We start from the raw sequence: 16,319 nt of genomic DNA, 5'->3' as shown, positions 1-16,319 counted from the left end.
CTGTTTGAGTTATTGGTTCTACTGCCTGTAATGCCGAATAGGCAGCCAATAACTGTTTTTCAATCATACTGTATCTTTCTTCTGCTCCGTGCCAAACCTGAGACCAGAAACCAATGGGGGTCCGAACAGAACTCTGGCGTTGCAACAGGCCCCAACCGAAGCCGTCTTGAGTAACATGAACATCCAACTTGGCTGGGAGGGTAGGATCAAATATACCCAATGTCTGGGCTTGTTTAACTGCCAGTTTCGCCTGTTGGAAAGCATCCTGTTCGGTTTTCCCCCAGTCCCATAGCTGCCCCTTTTTTGTGAGTCTGTATAGTGGCCTTAGCAGCTGCGCTAGGTGAGGTACAAAGGAATGCCAGTAACCCAATATACCTAGAAACTCTTGCAGCTGCTTTGATGTTGTAGGGACTGGGAACGCCTGAACCTTATCTATAACAGCACTGGGTAGCACTTTGGTCTTTCCTGACCAAACCACCCACAGGAATTTTATGGACAGGCCTGGACCTTGCACCTTTTGGGGATTTATAGCCCATCCCCTCTGTTGTAAGTAGGTGATTAATGAATCCGCTGCCTGTCTTACTGCCTCCAGTGAGTTGGATGTCAGCAGGAGATCATCAATATAATGATATAGGTTAACATCATCAGGTTTTCTCCAATCAGCCAGGTCACGCGCCACTAGATTGTGACAATACGTTGGTGAATGCACGTACCCCTGTGGCAGGACCTGAAAGGTCCACTGCCTGCCTCCCCACGTAAACGCAAACTGATCTTGCGATTCCTCAGCAATTAGGATACTGAAGAACGAATTTGCTAGATCTAGAACACAATGATAGGTTTTTGTCTCCCTACTCAATGTGTCCATTAGGGAGGCAATATTGGGTACGGCCGCATGAATAGGCGGCGTGACCTTATTTAATTCTCTGTAATCTACTGTCATTCTCCATGTGCCATCCGACTTTCGCACTGGCCATATGGGAGAGTTACATGGCTGTGTGCAGGTCTTATAATACCCACTTTTTCTAATTCCTGCACCGTTCTCAATATTTCATCTTGCCCACCCGGGAGTCTATACTGTCTAACATTAGTAATCCGGCGCGGTTTCGGCAGGCAAACAGGCTCATGTTTCGCATGGCCTCTTAATATTGCCTGCACCACCCGGATACTGATACATCTCCGTCGAAGTCTGAACTCTCCCACGGTTGTCTGGAGAGCCAGACCCCATAGAATATCTCTGCCCAGGATGTATTCTTGGACTGGGGCAATAGACACCTTGTACTCCCGGGGAGGGAGACGCCCAACCCACAGTTTTAACCATGTTTGGGTGACAGGAATAGTCTGTCCCCCAAAACCACCAATCATCACTCTGTCCCCATCAAATTTCGTCGGATCTCCATAGATAATTGATGTTTCAGCTCCAGTGTCCACTAATGCCATAACTCTGAATATTTTTTCAGGACCAATAAATCATTAATTCTACTTAGGGCCTCCGGTCCCATCTGGAGGCCCTACGGGGACTAACATCCCTTGTCACGCCATGAATTGTGCTATGGCCAATTCTTTTGCTTCTGGTGGCTCAGGCATTGTGGCCTGAGACACCTGAGGCGGCTTTTTTTTCCTATTTGGATCAATGAAATCTTCTAGGTTCCATGTTGTTGTTGGTACCCTCTCGATAACCTTCACCCTTGATTCCTTAGGGTAGTTCTGGAATTTTTGATTGTCCTTTAGTTGTCTCCAGAGCTGGAGAAGGACATGGTTGGGCTGGCGGTCGATCTTAGCAAATTGGATCCCAGCCCGAATTAAATCATTAAACATTTGTTTTTGGGAGACCGTTATGGGTCCTGACTGAGGAGCTCGAGTAGCCGGCATTTTGGTTTTACTTACTGGCAGAACCTCTGCTTCTTCCAACATCCAAACGTTGCACCTAGTCTGCAGGCATTCTGTTTCTCCCAAGTCAGCCACTAACTGGGCAGCCTGCTGGACTACGGCTTCTGAGGCCACCAGGGGATTTAATATAGAGACTAGGGTACCATAGAGAAGGCAGGGAGCTTGCTGTAAAATCAGGTCTCTCATCCCTGCTGAAAATTTAACCATATCAGGGCCATCAAATGTGTCTTCATAGATAGCCTCTCTTACACCCAGTTCACAGATATAATTCTGGAGGTCCTCCATGGAGGACCACAAGCCTGTATGTAACGGTATGTCTGATTTATTCGGCCATACCATACAGCAGGCCGCCATTAACCATTCTAGTATGGAATGGTTTTCATCAAGGTATTGATTACTCGCGTATAACCTCTGCCTGAAAGCAGGATGGACAGTCATGGTGGCCAACTTAGCTATTTCTGGGCCATTCACCAAGACACTTTCTGCACCAGAATCCCACAGCCTTAATAACCAAGCCAGCACACTTCCTCTAGGCTTCTGCCGAAATCGCTGTACTAAGTCCATCAATTCTGTTGCTGTGTATGGCCGGGCCGTTACATGTCAATGAGTCTGGGCAGGGGGCCACTGATCAGGCGGCACCCCTGGGTTACGACAGGACAGACTTCTAGAGGATCGGTCAGAATTGGATATTCAAGAGCTAATTTGGATTGTTTATTTTCCTGATCAACGAAGTTTGTTGATTCAGGAGTCTGGTCATCATTTATTGAAATGTTACAAACTTGGCCTATAGGAAGATGTAGAATTGGCTTCTTTGCTGTTAATACACCAAGTTCTTGCTCTAGTTTTTCAATACAATCTTTCAAAAGTTGATTTTCATTTTCAAAAGTACTATTTCTTATTTCCGCATGATTTAAGGCACTTAATAGTGGCCATGCCACCGTGGAGGCAGCCAGTTGTCTTTCTTTAGTGACGAGAACATCCTTGCTAAGTCCCTGAAAGTAATCCGCCATGTGATATATGGAAATATTGCCCAAAACACATAAGGGACCCCATTTTTCAATGATAACTGCTAGCTCATAATAGGGGGATCCCACAAATCCTGGGATCTGCCCTGGAATCATTTTCTCTAGAAGAGTATTGTTCTCCCCCTTGACCCATTTATAGAAATTCCAAAGAGAAGACATGATGTAATTTTTAGCATATTTGGCCTGCCTGGCTCACTAAGTGTATAATCAAAGAATATTAGGCTGTTATAATCACAAAATAAGCAAGAGAGTTTGGCAAAGCAGACTATGATAACAAAAGAGAATAAATGGCAGGCTTACCCCAATCCTGGGTTCACTCACAAAACTCCAGCAGAGCAGTTCTCTAGCAGAGATCCTTCCCCACTGGCAGCCAGCTCTTAAATAGGTCTAGGAGGGGTGCAGCCAGGCTCCCCCCTTCCTGCAGCACGGCTGAATTGCCTTCACCTGTGCTCCTCTGGCTGACTCAGTGCTCGCTTCAGGTGCTCAATCAGAGGTTCAAGCTGTGACCCAGCGGTTCCATACACCAGGGTGAGCGAGCAGGGCTGAGGGAGAGCGGGGTCAGTGTGAGCGGGCATAGTCAGCACTGAGCCCCGCCTTCCCAGCTGCTGGTAGGAGGTGCCGTGGGGAGAGGTGATTGGCTGCAGGGACAGCAATGATGAGGAAGCGGAGCTGGGAGACCCTGCCTTGGTAGCCCCTTCTGCTGGCCTCTGACACGGTCCCCATCGCTCTGACCATGCCTCCGACCTTCAGCCCCACTCGCTGACCTCTGACCCCACAGGGCCCTTAGATGGATGAGCTGCTGCACATCCTCCACCTGCTTTCAAACATAATGTATTCGCAATAAAGCAATGGATGGAACCACTCAGTACCACTCTTTTGGGCCCTTGAAGGGAATAGGGTCCAGGGGGTGATTGGTGTGAGAAACACGCTCAAGATCAAAAGTTTCCAATCAGGCAAAATCTCTGTGAAGGGCATTTTATTCATGATTGCAACAATGAGCGCACACCCCCTGCTGACAAGGGAGAAACTGCGCAACTAGTCAGTGAAATCCATTCTGTTACATACTATTAGTCCAATGCAGGTAAAACCTCTCCTAGCACTCATTGGTTGAGCATCTCAGGCTCAACAGTCTTCTGACGCCGTTGCTACATTATGCTTCCATAGCTACATTATCCTTCAATAAAACGTCTGTTACAACCCATTGTCTTTGGGTATGTTCTTTGCTTTTTACGGCGATAGGAGGACAGTATTTTCAACTATCTGTGTGCTAGTTCTGTCCCGTACCAGACTCTCCCCAACCCTATATAATTATCTGGTGCCTGTGCCAATTTTACTTAGGTCGGAATACCTCAGTCTCAACTTCACACCGGTGACTTTCTTTGTGAGAGGTAACTTATCCTATGCTACATACACAGATACTGGAAATTTCCATGGCAAAAACACAATCTACCTCTCACATTTGGGGTCATTCAGATGGATCTGAGGTTGTTAAGGGCACTTTGGGACCTCTTCGTGTTCCCCACATGGCATTTTGGGGTCAATTAGGGGGATTCTGTCATCTTCCAGTGGCATTTCCAAGTCCTGTGGGGCAGTGTGGGGTGCAGAGGAACGCTCAGTAGTTTTGTGGTGTGGGTCTGGGATACTATGGGTCGCTCTATGGTCCTTTGTCAGGGGTCTGGGCTCCCCGAGAGCACTCTACAGGGCCTGTGGGTCAATCTGGGATCCTATGGGGTGGGTTTGGGTCTCTGGGATCCGTATGGTTCACTGTGGGGCCCATTAGGGTGAGTCTGAGGTCACGGGGACTCTTTAGGTCCCTATGCAATGAGTCTGGAGTTCCTGTGGGTACTGTAGAGCATTATGCACTGAGTTTGGAGTCCTTTAGGGCACTATGGGGTGTGTTTTGGTCCAGAATGTTGTGATTTTGGGGACTTTGGGGTGCCACTAAGGAGTCCCTACAGCCCCTCACCCATGAAAAGAAATACCCAAAATGCCCCAAGTTCACCTCAAAAAGCAGCACAACCCATCGCAACAGACCTCAGCATCATAACCCTGACATACCTCCAGATTGCCAAAAATCTCCAAAACGTCCCAAAAGCCAAAACATAACCCAAATGGCGAGGATCGCATCTTCTTGGTCTCCTTGTAAGCGATGACGTAGTCATCCTGCATCTGTATGCATGGGGGAAAAACTGGCAGTGGTAAAGAGACGGTCCAGGCGGCACACGCCAGTCTCGAGATAGCTCTGCACGTGCGCCAGGCTTGAAGCAACATTACGCACAAGCTGGGCCGGGCACAGCAATATGCATGCACCAGTCTTGAGAACACATGGCGCATGCGCCAGACTTGAGAGAGCTGTACGCCTGCGCTATTCTCTATTCAGTATTACACATGCGCTCCACTCTATGAAGAATTACACATGCGCACATTGTCTGTACACAATTGTCTGTTCCTGGGTTGGTGTCGGGCATATAACCACCTGAGGGAACAGACAAGGAGCATTCTGGGTTGGAAGGGTGGAGAATATCACTGAGCCTTCTGTCCAAATATTGATTTCTCACCCATATCTCCATGCTTCCTAGAAAGTGGCTCCGTTTACACTTTTTCGGGCGCATGCGCACTACTGTCTGAGCACCAAGCATAATAAATACAGGCGGATTTGCAGAACAAAGTTATGAGAAAGTAGGCAAGCGCCTTCCGCATTCCTGCGTTTTGCTGCCTCGGCACCTGAGACAGATGCAGTTCCGGAGATTGGCCACGCGGTGGCAGCAGAGACTGCGGAAAGGGCTTCGCCGATGCGCTGGGGGGCGCACAACCTTGGATGTTCGGCTCTTCTTTTGATTTCAGATTAACACAAAGATGGAAGAGTGGAAAAAAAAAGGGGGGGGGGGGGGGGGGAAGCCAAGAAAAAAAAATATTCTAAAGCCAGGTGTATGGGAACTATTGAGTGACAGCCTGAACCCCTGATTGATCACCTGGAGAAAGAACCCGGTCAGCCCTGAGAGCACAGGTGAAGACAATTCACCTGTGTGACAGGACAGGGTGGAGCCTGGCTGCACCTCTTTTAGAGCTCATTTAAGGGCTGACTGCTGGTGGAGAAAGGTCTCTACCTGGAGATCTCTTCTGTGTCAATCTTTTCACTGCAAACCCCTGAATCTTCTGATAAGGTGAGCAATCCTCTTCCTTTATAGTGCCTTTCTATTGTGTTGGTCTTCTTGCTATCATACCTTTGTTGTAATGCTATTCCCCTTGCATTGATCTGTCCAGATGTTAACCAGGAAGACTTTGTAAATTGTTTACAAATATCCATGTACATAATGATTTTTTTATAAGTGTCACTGTTATAAGTGACATTTCTTTAAATATTCATGCACTTAAATCAAACTACCAGGCAAATTTGATCATAATGAAAGCATATTAGCAGAAAGCACAGGGCAGTTCTGATACTTTATCAGCCTGTCGTTTACTTATATTTTAAACTTTTTTTTTTACAAGTACACTTATTGTATTTTAAAAATGCCAAAAATTAACTGATTTTGCTGAAAGCACATGTGATAGTTCTGTTCATAATGATGGAGAATTTGCAGAGTGATTAATGGCACCTTGGCTCTCAGGTTGGTCTCCTTTTCTCTCCATTTTTGGATGTGGCTGTTTTCTTACTATGCATGATATCAAAATTTGACTGAGGCTATAGATGGTCTTAGTTATCTCTGTGGGGGTGCTGCTCTGGATGACCTTGAAGTTACATTTGTAGTAATTGGAGCACCTTGTTGAACATGAGGGCCCTGAAGCCTGGCTTAAGTGTGGTGGTGCTTCTGCCCCTCATCACAATTAAATACAGTGGAAGCAGAAAGGGGTTGGAGGTAATGCTCTGGGATAACCAGTTCTAGGACCTCACAAATACATGCATCAAGGGTGCAGTAAAGCACACAGGCAATTCCAGTGCATAGCCTTGGGTTCCAGACTGCACTGGTGTGGGCCTCTCAGATGCCATGGAGCATGTAGTCAAGCCCAGAGCGTAGGCACAGGTGCCCTAGAACGCTCCCCTGGGACTCAGTGCTCTCTAAAGTATCCAGAGGTTTTGTGGGGCCTCACGGTCAGCTCTAGAGACACCTAAACATATCCCTGAGATATTGAGCAGGCTTTAAGGAGGCATCCTAGACACATCTCAGAGCACACTAGAGACCTCTCAGCTCCTTGGTGTGCTCTAGGGTTCTTTACTGGTTTCCCAGTGTGTCCTTTTGTATTTGGCACCATCATAACATGCTTCCAAAGCTCCCAGAATCATGCTAAAGGATTCACAGTGTGCACCAGAGACCTCCCTGAGCCGTCCAATGTGCTTTAGGGAACATTAATGGGCTCCCAGAGCCTGTCATGCCCCCCGCTGTTCTTCCCGTGCTTCCCACTGTATCCTAGAGGCTTCTAAGGACACCAAAGTGAAATACGGGGCTCCCCACAATATTCTATGAATGCCACAGTGTGCTCTGGAGTGCCCTATAGGTTTTCCAGTGTACCATACTGTAGCCCAAGCACACCTCAGTGTGCCACATCAGGTGCTGCTCCCTGAGCAACTGTAGGGCATCCTAGGGTGCACTGAGAACCTCTGGGTGCCCTTTGTGGTGCCATCACACAAAGTGGGTGTACAAACTGATGCGGAGACTGCTGTTACCTCTCTGGGCACCCAGCAGCTGGTCTGCAAACTTTGGTTCCAGTGCACGGAGGAAAAGGTGTTTTTTCGTCGCTGTCCAGCACGCAGGGACGTAGAGGCGCGCAACGAAGTCGTGTTCCTTCCCCCGTGGCAGTTGCGCGGGGTCCGCTTTATACTCACCGGCCTGCAGTACCGGGCTGCTACAGGTGGCGGCAGCACCGAGGGCCGCAGCGCGTGCGTGGATACGGGGCGGGCACCGGGCGCTTCGCTTCGGCCCTGTGATGGTCGCGTGCTGCGGGCGCGGGGGCAGCTGGAGCCGAAATAGGGCGTTGTGGCGTGGGGGTGCGATGACCGAGGCGACAGCCAGCGGGCAGTGGAAAAGCGAACAGCGCTGGGAGCTGTCGGTGCGATACAACAGTCCTCGCCTTAATCTGAGCGGTTAGAGCAGGCGTAGTTCTTTACACATTCGGATGCGTGCGTGGTTCTGCCGGAGGCCGCAGGCGTGGCGCATTCGCAGCGCAGTGCGGTTAGAGAAACGAGGCGCTGCTTCGGCGGAACTGTGCCGTTGGCGCCACTCGTCTTTTCCGAGTTGTTCTGCTTCTGTGAAAGAGGTCGAGGACGCCAAGTCGTTGCTGCCGTTCCTGCACGGCGCGTGCGTGGCAGTGAGGCACAAAGAGAGTCTACGTTACCTTTTGCTTCTTTAATCGCCGGGCGGCAGCTGCGCCCTGCAGTGCCTGTTGCGCTGTATTGGGTTTTTGCTCCTGCAGGGGGCAGCAGCGTTCAGTCACGGCCCCCTGGAGGAGTTCGGTTCCGTTCGGTGAGAACTCGCGGCTGCATTAGCGAGCAGTGCTGTTCATTGAAGGAACAGACTGCAGATTCTTTTGGATTGCCGCTGCTGAACGCACTGTCTGCAGAGCACATGCAGGTTCCAAAACTGAGTAATACAGGCCTGTAGTTCCCGAGCTCTTCCTTTCTCCCTTAAAAAATGAGTGCTTTCCTTTTTTCCAATCACCAATGACTTTGCTTGACTGCTATGACTTTTCAAATATGACAGTGCAAAATGGTGCAGGGCAGGAATGATTGGGAATGCACGGGAGTTTCCTGGTTATGCACAGAGAGGAGGGGATAGAGACAGTGATGATGCTGTCTCCATAATTGGAAATAATCTAATGAATGTATGAGAAGAGGGAGTAGGGAGATCCCAACTGCTTTGTAGGAGTTCTCAGTAATGAGGTGTTAGTGTGTCATGCCTCTCCTTATAAATAAAAACACTGAAAAGTTAAATGGCTTCTAATAGCGTCGCTTGAATAAATTGTGCCCTTCTTTTTCTCTGCTTGGATCAAAAGTGGTTTGTGAGATTTCTGACTCAACTTTACAGCTGTCATAAATACTATTGCCCACTATATGCAATTATTGTATCTTATCGCCTGAGTCCTTACTAAAATTGCTTCAGCTGCACTTTCCTCTCTTGATTGTTTGTCACTAAAGATGTGAGGTTGGAATTGGCATGTGGATGAGACAGAAGGAAACAGTATGGCAGAAGTTGCAGTCTACGCCAACTCTATCAAACAACACTGAATTCAGAATGTTTCTTGGTTAACAACCCAGCTGCAAGGAAAAGCTCTAAAATCAGACTGCATTATCTCTGACTTAAATTTGCATCAGAGTTGCTCTTCACGAGAAGCCAAGTTTCGTTAGTACCAGGGCTTAATGTTTTTGAAAAGAAATTGAGCAAACATTCTTGCTTTACTTTGACAAAAAGCATTGTACATACTTCTTTATTTTGCGTATAGTTTTTTTCCCCCTAGGAGTGCTAAATATTTTTAAAAGGTATTACTGAAGGCTCATTCATTCAGAAATATTACTTATATGGTAATTATATCTATAGAACAACAAATGTGCTCTGAAGAAGTGAACTACTCAAAGACTTTCAACAGAAATCCTTGTGAGGTCTGGACCTGGTGCCAAAATTAAGAATGAAAGAAGGAATATGAGTTTGTCAGTTCTTTGTTCTTCCCATCTGCTGTTATTGCCAAAACCCTTGGGTCTCATCTAGAAGGCAGATTGATCCTATGTCACCAGTCCTATGTAGACATTCCAACCTAATCTTGGGCAGTCCCTTCTAATTCACCCTTTGGTTCTCTGTGCAGTATGCCACCTATTTAGGTGCACTTTTGACAGATGACTGAGTGTAGAGGGATGACAGAATTGAGTCTTTGGAGATCTTTCAAAACCTTGTGTGTGGTCCTATGGTAACTGGGACTCCTGAACTATGGTGAGAACGTGTCGGATATTCTCATCCTTGAACAAGTGAAATGCTTCAGAAATGGCTTGCTAGAAGCAAAGCTACGCCAGGTAGAATGGAAAGATTTCAGTGCTGATGCTCAGATATGGTCTTGTCAGGAATGTGTTGGCTCCATAACGCTTTCATGCATCCTGTATTACTTACCTGGCAAACTAAAATCAGTGTTGGTGGGGTTTCCTACCATAAATACAAGTGCTCAAGAGCAAGCTGAAAAAGTTGATTGCCTGGTTCAGTGAGAAGTGAGTTAGCATTGTGGGAATTTCTCACACCCTTCCTCACATGTGCTTCTACTTGATGAACGTCTGAATGCAGCCAAGCTATGCAGTAATAACCCAGCAGCTGGGAACTGTTTGGCCTGTTCCAAATGTGGAACAATGAAAGAAAGTCTTAGCTGTCTGCAAGAGAGGGAAATGCTTATCTTAGTATAAGACTAAAATGAAATTTTTGGTATTTCAGACTTTATTCATCCCAGTTTTAGCTCCCAGCAAAGCTTTCTTCAGAGGGTATATGTATCACAAGGAGTTCATCCTATAATTTGAGCAGTTGTGAAAGACTGTTTCCATAATCTGATCACACCAGTTTTACGTCACCCCGTGCAGCATAACCTCAACATTTAAGGGAGAGGTTTAGGCCTTTCCCCCAAGAACAGTGTTGAACTGGAAGTACTTTAGTAGCAGTCTTGTCCCATTTTTTTTTTTTTTTCCTCCTTACATTTATAACTTGTATTTTGCTTAAAACTTACTATTTCCTTACCTTTTCTGGTAAGGGATTGAGTGTGAGCTTGTTTATCTGCTGTATGACCCAGGTTGGTCAAACTAACAAAATAAATTGCCTGTCTCAACAGGCTTTGCTTTTCCTCTTGAAATATATGTATCTTTTTATTTTGTTTGCTTCTGTGTATATGAAAATTACAGGAAGTTTAATTAGAGACTCTTCTGCTACACGGCTCCTCTACTCACTACTGGCAAAGGCATTCGGGTCAGAATAGCAGACATAAGCTGTATGTAAGACAAAAATGTACATAACAGCTTCTCTCTGTAGTCAGCAACATGGCAGATCATTGTCTATACAGACATTTAAGAAATAATTAGCCTAGGTTTTGAAGGCAGCCATTCTGGGATCGACGCAGTAGCTTGCTGGTGGGGAAACAACAGTACAAGGAATTCTCCCATTCAGCATTCTACTTTCAGTAACCGGTGAGAAAGGAGTGGAATGCAGAGGAAGTGATAACTCTTGAATGTCACTGTATCCTACTATTTTTTTTTTTTCCTTAAAGCCTGAACAGTGGAAAAAAAAACCTCATAGAACTGATCATTTGGATATGGGTGAAGCAGAGAGGGACATTTCTGTGGCTTTGCATTTGCTGTGATATGGTACCTTGGAGGTAGAATTTGTGTCCAAAACCAAAAATAAGAACAAGGATTTAGCACTGTTTATGATTCTCAGCTATCACACTTGTTTTTATTGTGAGGTACACTTTAGTCCTGTCAGTTACAGATGAGGTGTACATGCTTTTAAAAGAACCCACCAGATTTGAACTTTAAAGCTGAATTTGCTGAAGTTAATGCTCATTTCAACTGGGCTCCTCTAGCATTGGTCCTTCACACATGCCAACTCACAAATGTAAGTGTGTGGTCTTCTCCAGGACTGCGATGGACAGCACTGGCGCTACAAATGACTTTCAGAAATGTCCGCATTAAGCTTCACAAGGAGGCCTGATCATGAGAACAAAAATACTCAATGAGCAAAGCACAAGATGTATTTGTTTGTTTTAAAAAAAGACTGCATAATGTTAAGATAGACCCTGATAACACCTGTGGAGGTGACAGTGTTGAATTTCTCAGTCACCCTTCCAAGATGGAAAGACAGCAGCCTCTGAAACAATTTTCTGATACTGACACAGGATCAAAATTTACTCAGACTGAGAAGTGTTTACAAAAGCTTCCAGTGGATAGAATTATCATCTGCTAATTAACTTCCAGACCATTTAAGGAAGCAGTGGTGTGGATGTAGGTTTGGTGGGAGCAATGGTGTGCAGAGAGGTGCATTCAATCCTTTAGGGTAGGATTATGGCTTGAAATATGACCTCCCACTATACTGCTGTGGCACCCCAGTGGTTAATAGCTCTCTTTGTCCAGGGGTTGCTGTGGAGACTGTTCCTGTACCTCAGGAAGCAGGGACAAGAGAAGTTTCCTGTTTTGAAGAAGGTTTAATAACTATTTTCCTCCAATCAAGGCAGCAGATGCCTGGGCAGGAAATGGAGAACGCAGCTGCCAGCCCTGCTTTGGGTCAGTGGCTGCACTAATTAATGCTGGCAGGGTTTTGTAGCCAAAAAGGACCCAGTGATAAGTGGGCTGCAGAGGTGGGGTGGGGGTTTTAGGTAGAAGGGGCCTGGAGTGAGATGGATTTTGGAGTGAGACTAAAGTAAATACTAATAGTAATAGGAAATGGGTGTTTGGCTTCATCCATTTATGCACCTCTCACATGCCACACTGCACTCAGAATATGGCCCTGATAAAAATGTGGCATATCATTAACTGTTATGTTTCAAAACAATGTTCTGAGGTAGCAGTGGTCACTTTTTCTCTTGGTGATTCATTGCTGAGGGAGACATGCATGCTTTGGGGGTGTCAAATGCATGGTCCCATCAAATGCAGGAAACCGGTCATAATTTCTTCAGCTGTTTTTTGTTTTGTTTTCCAAATAGAATTTAGTGTGTGTTTGCTGACCTCCAGGAGTGAAACTCACTTCTGGCTTCACTGAAGCTAGAACCCCTGTTGACACTGTTTGTGCCAATACTCAGCCTTTTGGACTCAGTGCCCAATTTTCTTTCATTGACATCAGTTTTACACCTGCATAACATCCTGACTTACATATCATCCCACTTCATGTGATGCCTGACCCTGCCATCTGCAGTCCTTCAGCTCCCAGCCCACTGTTTGATTCTCTGTGATGTTATTTCCCCTGGTGCTTTATGTAACAGCATCACAGAAGGGTTGAAATACCAGATGCAAACAAGGCTGAGTGTAGTAGGTAAATCCATGCAAGGGTATTTTTAGCTGCTTTTCTCTTTGTTGTCTGTGGAGTTCATGAGCTCTGTGTGTTGCAAATATGGGCACCATGTGCTTTTGACTGCATGATCAACGTGTGTATGGATTAAAGATGGATGTGTTTGTGGATGCATCCCTTCTCAAGCTAAGTTAAGTCAAGGGAAGCTTTGCTTGGGTAAAACAAATAAAAACAGCCAAGATTTGAGAACTATGTATCTGGGCAGTTGAGAAACTCTATCTACTGTCCTTCCCTACAGCATTATTAAGGGATCTGTATACATCAACCATCCTTCAAAATCTATTATATCTATGATCTGGGCTTTGGCAGATCATCAGTGGGGATGACCATTGCTGGACTGCCTCCTCCTGTCCCACAGGTTCCCACGTGCTACAGTACCTGCTAAAATACATATCAAAATAACAAAAACTTGTGATTTCTCAGGCAACTAATACTAGATTAAATATAAAGATTTGTAAAATGATATCCGATTCTGAAATTGTACCTGGAAGAAAGTTAGAGGTTTAGTTCAGTGCAATTTGCAGGGCAACCCCCCCTCTCCTCCCAGTGCTGCATTCATAGTATGATGCCAGAAGCTTTCTGCCACCAAAACAGTAAATACAGACCCTTATAAAGAAGAGACAGCAGAGTGAAAGATGATGAAAAATGCTCAGAAATACTGCTTATAATAAAGTAGTAGACTTCATCTTGAAGAACATCTCTATGCGATAACATTAAAAGGCTGAAAAATAATAGGATGCATAGGTAGTGTAGTATGATAGAGTCTCTAGAGCCTCTATCTATTAAGATGGCAAGTAGAGTGCTGGTTTATGTTTCAGTGATTTTAAAAAAAAAAAAAAAAAAAAAAAGATTCTAACATGCTAGATTGTTCTGATATACTTTAGCACGTAAGTATATGGAGTAGCACTCCTTAAAATGGATTAACCACTTGCACAGATTTAAGCACATACTGAAATGACCTACTGGCTCGGGACCTACAAGCTCATACAGTTCACCTAAGTTTAACAAATCATCAAAAATTAAATAGATACTTGTATTATATTTTAAAGGAAATACTTTGTAAAGTCATTATTAAAAATCAGAATTATTTTTAAAAAGGTATTTCATTTGTTTTGCTATTTGAGTAATGGAAATGGATGTGTTGATTTTTTTTTTTTTTTTTTTTTTCCCATTATTTTTTAAGACAGAGGACAAAATGGCAACTTTCAAGCAGATGTTATATGGTTGTTATTGCATTTAGGTGGAGAGGTCCTAATGCTTTTCATCATGTTAGTATAAGAGATTACACTTTGAATTGTCTTCTAGACTGACAATAAAGAGAACATAAGTCTTTTGCTTAGTAAATGTACTATAGGTTTCTTTTAAAGACAGTGATCACTGCATAGATGTCTGTTTCTTTATCTCTGTTGCACCCAAACTGTAGCTTAGTTGCCCATCAAGCAGTTCTTGGTGTCCAGAATTACTCTGAACTGCTCAAGAATACATTTCCTGGTGTACAGTGCAGTGTCTCTTAGCAGAGTACACGCTGTATTTTTAACCAACAGAAACCAGTTCAAAGAATCAGATCTGATTGAGAGGGATCAGTGACTCCTGAAGGTACCCAGGCACCCTGCCCTTTGTGGAAGAAGTCAGATTTGAGGACAGACAGCAACTTGTGAGAAGCGCTCAGCTCTTCCAAAGGCTGTGTCACAGAACTGACAATTGGCAATGCTTGCTCTCAGCCAGGCTCTGAGCTACTGATTTGATGCCAGAAGCAGGAGTTGCCTCCTTATCATTAAGTCCCGGCTCAGGAGTGAGGAAAAAAGTGGAATTCATTGCTCCAGGAAATGGAGCAATGGTAGTTCACATCACAAACTAAAAAGTGTCTTCGTTCTTTGCCCTGTAGCAGACCGAAAAAGGATTTTGAATGAAGCATATTAGAAACAGTACAAGAACTATAAGACCATGTGGTGTACTTGCTTATTTTTTTTTCCCCCAAAGGCTTTGTTTTGCTATTAATACTTAACCAACACTTATCCATTATGTATCTAGCTCCAGATATGAGAAAACTTTATCATTTTGACTGTTTTTCAAGTTCTTGGGAGAATCCCTAAAATTCTGTGGCTCACATTCTTAGTATTTCTGTAGACATGTTTTCTTTCCTTCCAGCTGCCCCGTTCCCCAGTGCATTATTCTTTTTTACATATATAACTGAAAAGCTGTTCTCCTGGAAAACATGCTTTAAGGCAATTTTTTCAAATCGTCTGTACTGTGATTTATTTTTTTTCTACTTGTGGTTTCTTTTCCATTGTTTCACATAAACTTTTTCCCATACATTGCAACAACACAGAACTGTATTCCTGAAAGCTGCTTCAGATAATACTTTCTGTTGACGTGAGATACTTGGATTGACTGAGGTCTCCCTTTAGTGTCCTCTCTGGGCTGAACAGAGGGACTTCAGCCACTCCTCAAATATCTTCCCCTCTGGACTCTGCACCGTTTTTGTAGCCCTCCTTTAGACACTCTAATAACTTTGTCCTTTTTGTACTGTGGCACCCAAAATGGCACACGGTTTTGAGGTGAGGCTCCAGTGCAATGCAGAGCAAGACAATTGTATCCCTCAACCAGCTAACAGTACTGTTCTCAATGCACCCCAGGATACGGCGGGCCCTCCTGGCTGCCTGGCCACACTGCTGACTCACGTTCGACTTGTTTTTGAGCAAGACCCCCAAATTCCTTTCAGTGGGGCTGCTCTCCAGCATCCCATCACTCAGATCGTATGTATGTATAGCCAAGGTTGCCCCTTCCCAGGTGCAGAATCTGGTGTTTGCTCTCGTTAAACTTCATGCGGTTGGTGACTGCCCAGTTCTTTAATTTGTCTAGAGGTCTTTGCGAGTCCTCTCCACCTTCAACAGAGACAACAGCTCCTTCTAATTTAGTAGTCAGCAAACTGCTCAAAACAGCTTACTCTCTTACATCTGAGTCATTCATGAAAATTCCCAAAATGGAGCCCTGTGGAACTCCACGAGTGACTGATGTAGCAATACAACCAGGATCCCCTACACATCAGAACCAGTCATCCCTGAATACAGTCTCAAGCCCTCAAGAACTTTGGCTATACTACAGAACATCTAGTAGCAGAATGATATTAATTATTAGGTATTTTGTAAAGTTAACAGCATCTAAAATGGTGTTAGCAGTAGTCCTGATTTTTGTGGAATGCAAGTCAAAGCAGGACCTTACAGTTTCACACACATGCCAGGCAGGCATACTTTGCTGGCATACATGGCTCAGGAATGGCCCCAAGCATCCATCCTGACCTGTGGGGGAATGGCTCTTACCTGACAAGGGAAGAAAACTCCAGTCGTCCTGGGGTTTCTCTACCAGAGGAGGGAAATTTGGAATATTA

General features: G+C 45.0%; 1 protein-coding gene across 1 annotated transcript in view; it reads left to right on the top strand.

Moving 5' to 3' along the window:
- The first annotated feature begins 6,004 nt into the window (after positions 1-6,004).
- The window catches only part of FGD5 (FYVE, RhoGEF and PH domain containing 5), a 103,447-nt gene continuing 93,132 nt past the window's right edge, over positions 6,005-16,319 (top strand). Inside the window, exon 1 of the mRNA XM_048957438.1 lies at positions 6,005-6,076. The gene's annotated coding sequence lies outside the window, so the exon portion shown is untranslated. The remainder of the gene's footprint in view (positions 6,077-16,319) is intronic.

This window comes from Lagopus muta, chromosome 11 (assembly GCF_023343835.1).
Source record: "Lagopus muta isolate bLagMut1 chromosome 11, bLagMut1 primary, whole genome shotgun sequence".
NCBI classification, from domain to species: Eukaryota; Metazoa; Chordata; class Aves; order Galliformes; family Phasianidae; genus Lagopus; species Lagopus muta.
Note: the sequence above shows the minus strand (reverse complement) of the source record. Positions and strands in the feature narration are given on the sequence as shown.